This window comes from Mauremys mutica, chromosome 5 (genome assembly GCF_020497125.1).
Source record: "Mauremys mutica isolate MM-2020 ecotype Southern chromosome 5, ASM2049712v1, whole genome shotgun sequence".
In the NCBI taxonomy this organism is placed as follows: Eukaryota; Metazoa; Chordata; order Testudines; family Geoemydidae; genus Mauremys; species Mauremys mutica.
In genome coordinates, this window is record NC_059076.1 from 55,924,255 (window position 1) to 55,936,551 (window position 12,297).

The following is a 12,297-nucleotide window of genomic DNA, read 5'->3' on the forward strand; positions in this document are numbered from 1 at the left end:
GACTTGTAAGTCATGAGAGACAATAAATATGGAGCCCAATGATGCCACTCTCCTTTTTCAGGGCAGAACTGCAGTTTAATGGGGACAAACTTTACAAAAATCACTTCCAACATGGAAGTTCAAAGAAGAATAGGAAAAATGGTTAGCAGCCTAGAGGGACAGAATAGTGAGGAAAGAATAAAAGAGCTAAACATCTATAGCTGTACTGAGAAAGGAATAAGGTGTGGAAAAAAGAACACAGCTTATTTGAGGGGGTCAATATCAAGAAATGACCAGAATTATTTAGAATGGTACAAGGTGATAAATCTAGGGGAAATGGAATGTATTTTAAAAAGGAGAAATTTAGGTTAAACATCAGGAAGAGAGTACTAATAGTGTGATGTGTTAGGCTGTGGAATATTTGCCTACGGGAAGAGATGGAAGCCCCATCCCCGGAGACATTTAAAACTGCACTGGAAAAAAGCACTACAATATCTGGTAAGGAATAGTCCTACACTAGCAGGGAGATGGACTACATGATCTAATTGGGCTTTTCCAGCTCTATTTTACATGATTAAATTATAATTCTACCGTACTGGACAATTCTGATTTCAAATACAGAAGTCCAGTGTCAAGGGAAATGTGTTCAACCCAGTAACCCAGTTACGAAATAAAAGTTTCCCTATTTTGAATGGAAATTCTGCAGATACTAAATGAGGATAACAATACTACATAGCATGATCAGCTGTCAAGAGGTAAGCTAATAAAATCTTCACTTCAACCTTTTGTTTTTCCCCAACAAAGATACCAGATGATAGAACGTACAAAACAATTAACATTTTGGAGATGTTTTACATGGAGCCCCTAGAAAATGCTGCCATTTCCACCTGAGATAGACTCTGCCTGGATTTGATCCCTGGATTGGATAGAAAGTTGCAACTAACTAACTCTATGAGAACTCACAACAGGGGCAGATCTCCTTTTAAGGTCCCCATTCTGCAACTCTTGGTCATACTGAGTAGCACTGCCAATAATGTCTCCAACTACATAGGAATGATGACTTGTCTAAGTGCTATTCAGAGTGACAAGTATCAGAGGGGTAGCCGTGTTAGTCTGGTTCTGTAGAAGCAGCAAAGAATCCTGTGGCACCTTATAGACTAACAGACGTTTTGCAGCATGAGCTTTCGTGGGTGAATACCCACTTCTTCGGATGCAAGTAGTGGAAATTTCCCGGGGCAGGTATATATAAGCAAGCAAGAAGCAAGCTAGAGATAACGAGGTGCCACAGGATTCTTTGCTGCTTATTCAGAGTGAGTGAGGGTTGAAGGATCAGGCTGGAGAAGTGCTCCATTAGAAAAACAGAAGTAGTCTCATAAATAGAAGACTCCCATGAAATACTGATAGGTTACCTAGCATGTCTGTTAGCCTGGGAGTTCATGTAGTGGCCTATGTCTAGACCAGAGATTCAGTGGAGTTCAGCTCTTCTCCTCCTCCTGTTGACTCTTTCTGTTCTATTTGGAGCTCACCTGCTAGCTGTATAAAGTGAGCAAGTGTTAATAGTGTTACTTCAGAGAATTCCAATTTATAAATGCTTTATTTCTTAAAAAATGGATCAGCATTTCAATTAACCCAGATCATGATCCTGTTGGATGAATTTCCATCTAGCATATCACTGCTGAATCCACTGTTGGTTCAGGGGTGATAAATTCGGCTACAGAAAAAGGAATACAGAGACTTAGCACCCACCCTCCCTCCCTGGTTACCAGCAGACAAGATCTGGGCAAATACTGCAAAAAAGTACTCACAAATATTAACTCAAATACAACTGCAAATTCATTTCAATGGTATTTGCACCACTTTTATGTCAGTGAACTTTGTACTATTCAGTGAATGTTCCAAACATATGTGTGAACTTGTATTTGCATGAGTATTTACACTAGAAATGTTCGCCTGGCCATCTTGAAAGCTCTTTGTGGTTTGGGAGGCATCTAATCGGGAACAAAAACAATACCATGTGACTAAAATGACCAATTATACAGCATAAGTAGTAAATACACAAATAATTCACAAACAGCAAACATTTGAATAAATTGTTCACTGTGAATAGCTCACCCGGTTCTAATGGAGGGAGAGGAGAAACTTTATTAACTTGGAGTTAAGGTGGAAGACTCTCTCTCTTACTTCAGCTGAAATCTTTCAGAAACTATTGGAATTTTCTTAAAAGATACAGACATTGCAAAGCTTAGAAATGAAGTATTCAAATTAATATAAAGTGGAACTAACTTCACTCTGCTCCTTTCCCACTGAATGCAATGCCACAACTTTTAAAACAGTTTGTACAACACTGTTCCTCACAATACAAGTTTAATTAAAGTATACATGTAATTTTATATCGATATAATTCACTAAATACTTTTAAATCTAAAAATAAAAGCAGAAATAAAACTTTTTTTAAAAAACAAATGCTAAGAATCATATCTAAACTGAGAACTGGATTTCAAAGGATCTGGATTCTTTTCATGTAGTAGAGTTTGTTGCCTTTCAGCTGCACTGAGAACTCTGTCTAGATTAATCCGTGTCCCATAGGCATGGAGATAAATCTGTTTTATTGTTAAATCTACCAATCAAATGCTACCAATTTACAGCTGTAGTGGGTCCTAAGAGGGTTGTGCCTTTACAGATGTGCACATTTCATACTGGTTTTGAAAATGTATGAGATAAATTTATGTGTAAGAAATGAGCTATACTGAATCCACAAGAGACTGTTCCCTGCTTCCGCAACCAGTGGGCTAGGGCTGTCAGCTACTCACTACTCAAGCAAGGGTGGGAGCTTGGTAGCACAAGCAGCACCTCTTGTTCACAGCTCTCTCCTCAAACCAAACTCTCAGGAGTAAACACCCCCCCCCCCAAAGGGTCGTATCACTTCAATGTTCATTGGAACACAGATCATTTGTCAAGATTGTCACCCAAATATGGGCCTCCAATAGCACCCAAGCAGCAGCAAAACTCTTTCCCCTCCCCACCAATAGCAAGAATTCTGTTCCCACTTGCAGACCGGAGGTCAGCCCAGTAGCTAAGCTCTGCCCCCACCAGCCTCCTTGCAGCAACAGCTCTTCCCCTGCCCGCCACAACAGCTCTGCCACTCCAGAACTCCAGAACTTCAGCAAGAGCTCAGTCCTCACCCCTCAGCACCAGGGGCCTTGTCCCCCAGCACTGCTGCTCTACGGACTCTTGTCCTCTCCCCCCCACCCCCAAGAGTTCCCCTCCTAACACCAACAACACACATGCACCAAACCTGTTTCTAACAAGAATGTTGTAGCCTTGCAGCTTGCCATGGGAACTAAAGTAAGTCTGGGTGTGGGCATGTAGAAGCCAGCCTCTGTGTGGCAACAGCAGCAGCGTGAGGCTTGTCTGCTGCTGCTTTATTTGTTGATTGTCCCCAGTTGTCTGTGAGGCAGGAGGCAGCCACTCTGAGATTGCCACCTCTCCTTTGGTCCTACATCCATTTACACAGGGAAAAACAAAACACCAGCAAGCAGCTAAAGCCCCTCTGGCTGCTGCAGGCTTTGGGATGAGGTAGCTACACTCTGCCAGGGGGATAGGACCTCCCCTTACTTCTTCCTTCTCCTAGATGGCTCCCTCTCTCAGGCTGGAGCTGTCACCAGCGGGACATACACCCTGTGCTGGGAAAAGCCTGAGCCTGCCGCAGGCTGGGGGCTTTGTGTTGAAGGCTGGCTCGGTGCCATTCCTCCTCCTCTTTCCCATGTTGCTCTTTTCCCCTGGTCCCTGTCAGGCGTCCAGCTGCTGATAAGCAAGGGGGGAGTCAAGGCAGCAAGGTGTCTCTGCTGTCTTCATCCCTTTGCCTGGCCTTCATAGACTTACTCTGCCTGCTGCAGGTATGCCATCTAATGGCAAGTCGCTATTACTGCACGGCTGCAAGAACTACTCAGCCAGGTGTAAATGTCAATTTTAAGTGGATCGTGATCTCCAGTGGACAATAGAGTTTTCCTAAGTGATTCTTAGGGGGTGGCAGCACTTATGTCATCAGTATGAAATCTATTTTAACATCTTTGCATATTCATTATACAAAGAACAAGAGAATCAGATTCTGAGACTACCAAAGAAATATTTTCAATGTCCATTAATGATTAACATTTAACTGTTGGAAGAGCAGGCACATTGTAATAATAAGAGACTGAAGATGCAAAGGTGTACAGTCTATATCTGTACATCAGAGGGAGCATAATATAGTGGTTAAAGCACACAATTAGGAGTCAGGAGAGCTGGATACTATTCCTGGGTCTGTTACTGACTGACTTGCTACGTGATCATGGCGAGCCCACAAATATTTCTGTATCATTTCCTCATTGATAAAATGCAAGTAGAGATACCTACCTTAAAAGGATATTGTAAGGATTCATTTGTTAATATGATCTTACAGATTCTCAGGTAGAATGTACTATAGAAGGGCAAAATATCTCCCAACCCTCCCAGTTTAATTTTCAGATTTGTGCTGCTCTAAATATTTTCCTTCCTTCCCAAAGTGCTTTACACAGACTACATACATTAGAATCCTTCACTCATAGCTGAAATGCAGATTTTCATGCAGTGGTATATAACAGCAGTTTAACAATACAATTCTGCACTAAATTGTGGGCAAGAGAGCTTATTACCAGTAAAAATCCAACCACCTCCATTCATTCCATTGGACATTTTATTAGGTTAAGATGGTTGTGTTTTGTTTTTAAACAAGAACAGAGTTGTATCTCAGGGATACTGGTCCTTCCTCCTGGCTCATGCATATTCTATAGTCTGCCTGGAAAAACCAACATGCCACAAAATAGTCAAAGCGGAGTAAATGTTAATAGGAAATACACCAATAAGACAGTGCTGATGCCCTTATCCTCACTCCACTTCCAAAATGGTACTGTGTATCCCATTCTCTAGGACTTAAAATATTCCTTGAAATTAAGAAGTATGGTACTACCACAGAACACATCTTGTGAGTCTTTTTGCAGACCTCAAAGAAAGTCTGATCTTTCAGGGTAATATTTAAAAAGTCAAGGTAAACACAGCAAAATCACAAAACCGGAGGCAGACTAAAGCCCAGATCCACCAAAATGTTGGCTCCATCAACAAACTTACAAGGATCCATTCAGACACTTCCTGTCATCTCATGATAGGAACAAATTATCCCTTCTTTCCTCCATCCCAGCCCAGAAAGAGTCCTTGCTTTTCCTCCAATCAAAGCTACCAAGTCACGCTATGACACATGGCAGTCCATCACTTCACTTAGCATGCTGAATGCGTGAGAGAAAGACTCTCACATCACACGCGCGCACACACGCGCACACACACAGTCCAGATTTCATAGTCTGTCCTCTTCCTTCTCCTCTCTCACTCTAGTCACTCATAAGTCAAAACAAGACAATGTGCTATAGCCACTTTTCCTTTGCCCAAGCTCCTCCTCCTGACTTTTCTACCATTGTAGTTCGCTGGCTGGAAGCAGGCAACTGATGTATTCTGACTCCTCCTTCTTCTTGTCCATTTTTCACTTGGCTCATAATATAACTTGAAATGAGGAGTCAAGATTGGAGATGAAAATGCATTTCCTCTTTTCTTCTGCTGGAACTTATCCTTATAGAAATATCCTATACCATTTAATGGGAATGAAATCAATAGGGTTCTACAGAAATGTAAGAGGCTTCTGTACAAATGACTCTAAAAACCTATAAAATGTAATCAAGAATGATATACTTTCTATATTATATCTAAACCATCCTACAGAACTCTATAGCAGGGATATGCTTTTCTGTCTAATTCTGGCCTTCTACAAAATGGGATACTGACCCAACAGACTGGACTTCTACATACTACCAACTCTACAATAAAAAGGATTCTGCATGGACTCCTCCTGAAGGTCGAAACAACAGACTGGACTTCTACATACAACTTCATGACCCAAGACTGTGCTGGGTGCGTTGGTCCTCCTCAGAATGGTTGAGATTAGATCTTCATGGTGATATTATCAAACCTATCAGCTACCTTCAAGTTGATTGGGTGTTTATGTCTAGTCCCCCTATTATTAAGATTATCTGACAATTTCCACTACAAAACACTGTATCAAATTGCTTACAACTTTGCAAAACTTTAACAGTTTGAGCTGAAGTTTTCCATGCCAGGTGTCTACCTCAGGCTGAATTTTGGGGGGGAAATTTAATTCATAATGGTTAAATTATTTCAGACAATGATGCTAAGGGAAAATGTTGTTTTGACCATGTTAAAAAATTCAGGTGACCTTTATTTTTATATGCTCTAGCACCCTAATTCTTTGGAATGGTGACTTGAAATCTGGCAGGGGGGCAGCTGTGTCAAGGATGCGCTTTTTGCCACCCCCATGAAAATATAGACAAATTTGGCCAAGTTATAGGCCTTTGGGAAAAAAATATCCGTTTGCACATGCTCAGTAGAGACTTGCTAGAGCTGTGCAGCTCAATTCCCAGAAGAATCCATCCATGCTGGGCATGCCCCAGCCAAGGGCTGAGCAGGACTATCCTAGCAACTGCAGCTCTGGGATGCTGCAGCATGAGCCAGGGCCAGACTCTGGAGATGACAGCAGGGAACCTCTCTATTCTGTGCTCTCAATTACGTGCCTTCTGCTCGGCTAGACCAAAGAGTAGGACAGACGTGGGCAAATTATGGCCCGCGGGACCATCCTGCCCGGCTCTTGAGCTCCTAGCTGGGGAGCCTAATCCCCGGCCCCTCCCCTGCAGCCACGCACACCGTGCTCTGGCCCACTGCTCCCGCTGGGCACAGTGGGGAGCGCAGCTGGCTCTGGCCGGATGTCGCACCTGCAAGCTCCTGCTGCTGGTAAGGGGCAGGGAGCGGGGGGGGGCAGTCAGGGAGGAGGGGGCGGTTGGATGGGGCGGAGGTTCTGGGGTGGTGGTCAGGGGATGAGGAACAGGGAGGGTTGGGAGTGGGAGTCCCGGGGGGGCCTGTCAGCAGGCGGGGATGTGGATAGGGGCCAGGAGGGCAGTCAGGAGACAGGGAGCAGGGGGGCCAGATAAGGGGGTGGGATCCCAGGGGGCAGTTAGGGGTGGAGGGTCCCAGGAGGGGGTGGTCAGGGGACAAGAAGCAGAGGGTGGTTGGATAGGGGGTTGGAATCCCGGGGGGGCTGTCAGGGGGTGGGGGTGTGGATAGGGGTTGGGGCAGTCAGGGGACAGGGAGCAGGGGGTTGGATAGGGGGCGGGAGTCCCGGGAGGGGGCAATCAGGGGACAAGGAGCAGGGGTGTTGGATGGGTTGGGAGTTCTGAGGGGGGCAATCAGGGGGCAGGAAGTGGGAGGGGGTGGATAGGGGGTAGGGGCCAGGCTGTTTAGGGAGACACAGTCTTCCCTACCCGGCCCTCCATACAGTTGCACAACCCTGATGTGGCCCTCGGGCCAAAAAGTTTGCCCACCCCTGGAGTAGGAGAAAGTTGCCTGATTTGAACGATGTGGGGGACAAGAACTGGACCTCAGGAAGCAGGGAGTAGATGGAACAAGGAGCCTCGATGGAAGGAGCCTGGGCCTAAAAGCTGTCATGAGAGAGAAGAGGAAAACTGGAAGATGGAAAGGAGACTGGGACTGGCTGAACAAGGAGAATGGGACCAGGAACTGGGGGCAAGGGGGAGAATGGAACTGCCTGACCAAGGAGACTAGGACTGGGAGCCAAGGAGGGAAAGTGGAGGTAAGGAAGAGGCTGGGAGCCAGTGGGTTGTGGGAGACTGAGGCTGGATGAGGAGCTGGGGGAGAGACTGGGACTGGGACTAGGAACCAGAGGGAAGGAGATGAAGGGTGAAGAAAGGCAGCTCTGATGAAAAGTCGGAGAGCAAGTTGAGAACTGGGACTGGCTGGTCAAAAAAGCTGGAACAAGGTGTTTGGGGGTGGGAGGCACTGAGATTTGAAAAAAAGAGCCCAGGGTGGAGAGAGACTGGGATTGGGAGCCAGTGGGACAGGACACACAGGCAAGAGAGTGCAACTGGATGCCAGGGACGAGATAAGAGAAAAAGAGAGAGAGATTGAATGAGGAGCCAAAAGGATGGGACCTGGGATTGGCTGGGCAAGGAGCCTGAAATTAGCATCAGAAGCCTGAGGGGAGGAGTCTGGGACTGGGTACATGAAGAGAACAAGATTGGGACAAGCAGCTGGGGTGGGAGACAGGCATGCTTGAGGGGCTGGGACAAAAAGGGTCAAACTTTGGGGGAGGGAGGGGAGGGGAGAGGAGAAGAGTTGATGCTTGCTAAAGCACACTTTCCTCCAGGGCCTGCAATAGAACCCAAGATTCTCAAGTCTCATCTTTCCTCTTGTGTCAGCAAACATCCTGTTAAAGCCACTGATGTATCTGATCCATGTAAGGGATGATGACCTATTAGTTACTTCAATAGTTCAAATCATATAGGTCTGTGTGGTGGATATGAAGGTTCCAGTCATGCTGATGACCCATGTGAGTGTCAGTGATAACTCATGATGAAATCTGTGGGTTTTAAAAAAATTTTTTAACCTAGAAAAATATACACAAAAACAACATTAAAAGAACATTTATAATGTTGCAAAGTCAAGCACTCAACAGCTAGGAAATAGCGGGGAGGAGGGGAGAGGAGGAGCCTATGTGCTCCTCATTTTTCTGGGTGCCCAACTTGAGACCCTGAGGTCTGATCTGCAGAAGTGCTAGCACTCTCAGCTGCAACTGAATGTGGGGTGTTCTTTGAACATACAAAGTGCTATATACGGTATATTGCTAAGTACTCTGAAAACTCAGGTCCTAGGTATCTCAAATTGGGCACCCAAAATTAAAGGATACTTTTTTACCTTCATCTCTCCACCTCAGTTCTCCATCTATAAAAGGGATATCTCATCTCACAGGGGTTTTGTGAAAATAAATGTGATAATATTTGTGAAAACCTCAGATATCATAGTGATGAGTGCCACAGAAAAGCTCATGAGGAAATTAATAATTCTGTCTTCAGAGCAGGGTTTGAATAATGTGCAGTAAATAAGGCATAGGGCCACACATTAAAACAATGAGAAAAAATATTGAATAGCTAGCTGCTACATGAGCACCATCCACTCTCTGCACGGAACAAGGCACATAGAAAAAATAATATATGATGATGTGATTAAAATTGGCATCATAATGCATACACACAAGGGGCCAAATCAAGGTTTCACAGACAACCTTAATTCTGCCATTTCCTAATGTTTGAGTGCTTGACTGTGCAACCTCAATAATATTCTTCTGACAAAGTTTTTTGTGTATAACACACACGAGTTATTCTTATACCCAGGTAGTGTCAACTATTCCCCTAATGACAGGTTTCAGAGTAGCAGCCGCGTTAGTCTGTATCTGCAAAAAGAACAGGAGTACTTGTGGCACCTTAGAGACTAACAAATTTATTTCAGCATAAGCTTTTGTGGGCTACAGCTCACTTCTTCGGATGCATAGAATGGAACACACAGATTCACCTTCTATGGGTCATCTCGATTATCACTTCAAAGGTTTTTTTTCTCCTGCTACTGATAGCTCATCTCAATTGATTGGCCTCTTAGTTGGTATGGGTACTTCCACCTTTTCTTGTTCTCTGTATGTATAAATATCTTCTGTCTGTGTGTTCCATTCGATGCATCCAAAGAACTGAGCTGTAGCCCACGAAAGCTTATGCTGAAATAAATTTGTTAGTCTCTAAGGTGCCACAAGTACTCCTGTTCTTATTCCGTTAATGTGATCAACATAGCTATCACCAGCATTACCTTGAAATAATGCAAACAAACTGTGAAGGAAATAATTATTAATTTCTTGAATTACACCTTTACATGGTGTTATGCTCATTTCTGTCCCAATTTTCATTAACTGGCCTTAGCAATTTCAACATTTACTGAATATTCATCATTCTGTTAGCTGAAAATGAGTTCATAGATACAACTGAATGTTTTCTTTGTCAGATACATAATTTATGGCGAGAATCTCCTTCAAACAGATTCTTAATTCTTAGTTAATAACCTGCTGAAGAACAGTCAGTAAGGACCATTCAGGAGACTGGGAAATGCCTTTAGGGAAGGGTCAAGATTGGGCTACTGGTAATAGGTTATTACCCGTATGGGCTCAAAATCAGCTTGCCCAGGTTTGGTCACTGGTCAAGAACTTCTATCCAACCAGTTAAAGATGATGACTTCTGGAAGCACTTCTGGAAGCAAGGTGGTGGTGCAGGTACACTTAAAATGAACAAACATTGAAGAAGAAAGGAGACAGTGGGATTTAAACTTCCAAGATGCACGTGTACTGATGCTGACGTGCCTTCTGAATTCCTGTTTATGGGCACTATGTTTGAGTCTGCAAGGTCCCGGGAATATTCTTAAAAGGTAATGAGCACCCTCAACTAAAATCAAAGCGAATTTAGGGCACTCAGCACCTCTGAGGTCTTTGCAAGATTGTGTCTTTTGTTTCAGTAATTCAAGGCATCATCCATTGGGGTGGAATTGAAATTAGACTATTACTTGTTATAATTTATATAGCACTAGCAACGTACCATTGTACTATTTAAATCAAACTATGAATAGTTTGGTCTCAAACTTGGAATAGAGTTGCCTGGCAGTTATATGAAACAACAACCTGGCTTTAACAACTTCTGAAGTATATGGTAGAATAATTCAGAATAAATTAGACACAAACCCATGTCAATTTTCAGGATTAGCTATGCTGTAGAGTTGGTGGGCTTTCAGAGAGCATCAACTTAATTAAGTGCACTGAGATTTCTTACTAAAAAGCTACTAGGATTGTTTAGAAATGAGTGGATAATTTCTTAGTAGAAAAGGTAGATGATACTAGAATCAGAAGCAGGATATTAGCACATATCTGTGAACAAACTGTCAAATATGGCACTTTAAGATAAGTAAAGATGAAGAAAGGATTGCAGAGCCTCATGATAATGGAGAAATCTGGGTGAAAGTAGAAATTTATGACTCCTTTTCTAGTTCAGTTATAGCATCACAGGCATGGAGGAAAAGGTCAGCAAGTAAGACAGGCTTAAGAGGAAGAAAGATCGTAGCCTCAGGCTTGGTTGATCCAGTGGGATGCACAAATGGGAGTGGCAAGCAATAACTGTCAGGGGCACAGAATCCTCCAGCCCTGGGCCACGGTGGCAGGGAGAGTGAGCGCCTCCTGGCTCCCGGGCTGCGGGAAGGAGAGCAAGCTCTGGCCAGAGTGGGGTATGGAGGGAAAGGGGGGGTGAAGGGAGAGAAGAGCAAGCTCCTGCCTGAGATATATCACTGAAGACTGTGAAAATGTTCATGTCCTGTGCGATCTAGTTAGTTCCATCTAACCCTCACTGAAGGTGCACCTAACTTCTGTCTCTTGAGGGGGTGGATTTACTACAGTGACAGAAAAACCACTTCTGTCATTGTAGTAAGTGTCTGCGCAACAGCAACATAGCTGCTGCAGCACTGCATCTGTGCTGCTTTAGCACTTGTAGTGTAGATATACTCCTTGATGAAGCGAAAAATGTCCAACTGAAATACTACTACAAAAATTTCGTCCATATAAGGAGAGAAAGTTAACTAGTTCTAGAAAAATGTAGAGGCCACTGGCATTCTTGGGAGTGTTAGTGCATAACCAGTGATAAGGAGCCTAGTTTAAAAAAAAAAAGTTATTTTAAGATGTTAGAGGGGGAAGTGAGAGAGGAGTGGAACAGACACTCTGTAGTGGAAGAAGTCTGTCTGCAAAATAAAATAAGGATGTGTCTACATTACCCCGCAGTTTGAACTACAGACGCTCCCCGACTTACACAAGTGTTATTTCCGGAATGCCTTGCGTAACTCAAATTTTGTGTAAGTCAGAAACTTATACCCGACCATTATGCACCCCCCCCCCCAAAAACAAACAAAAAACCCCCTCTCCTATTTCTAGTTTACGGAACTTTTTCCGTAAATGTGGATTTGCGTAAATCGGGTTTGCATAACCCAGGGGGCATCTGTACAATTGCAGTGTGCACCAGTGTGATGCTGTAACTCCCCTGTGTGGATGCTGCGGGTGCTAACTTAAAGGTCCCTAGTTCACACTAATGTAATCCTCTTCAAACAGGACTACATTAGTGTGAACTAGGGGCCTTTAAGTTAGCACTCGCAGTGTCCACAAAAGGAGTTATAGTCCAGGACTCATAGACTCTAAGGTCAGAAGGGACCATTATGATCATCTAGTCTGACCTCCTGCACAATGCAGGCCACAGAACTTCAGCCCTCCTGTATAATGCAGGCTTCCCTGAATTCATTCCTCTTTGAACTAGAGAT

At 43.9% G+C, this 12,297-nt stretch overlaps 1 long non-coding RNA gene across 1 annotated transcript in view; it reads right to left on the reverse strand.

Annotated features, from left to right (window-relative positions):
* Window positions 1-12,297, reverse strand: part of LOC123372043 — a 61,845-nt gene that overhangs the window by 14,575 nt on the left and 34,973 nt on the right. Inside the window, exon 3 of the long non-coding RNA XR_006580062.1 lies at window positions 1,389-1,512. This is a non-coding gene — a long non-coding RNA (uncharacterized LOC123372043). The remainder of the gene's footprint in view (window positions 1-1,388; window positions 1,513-12,297) is intronic.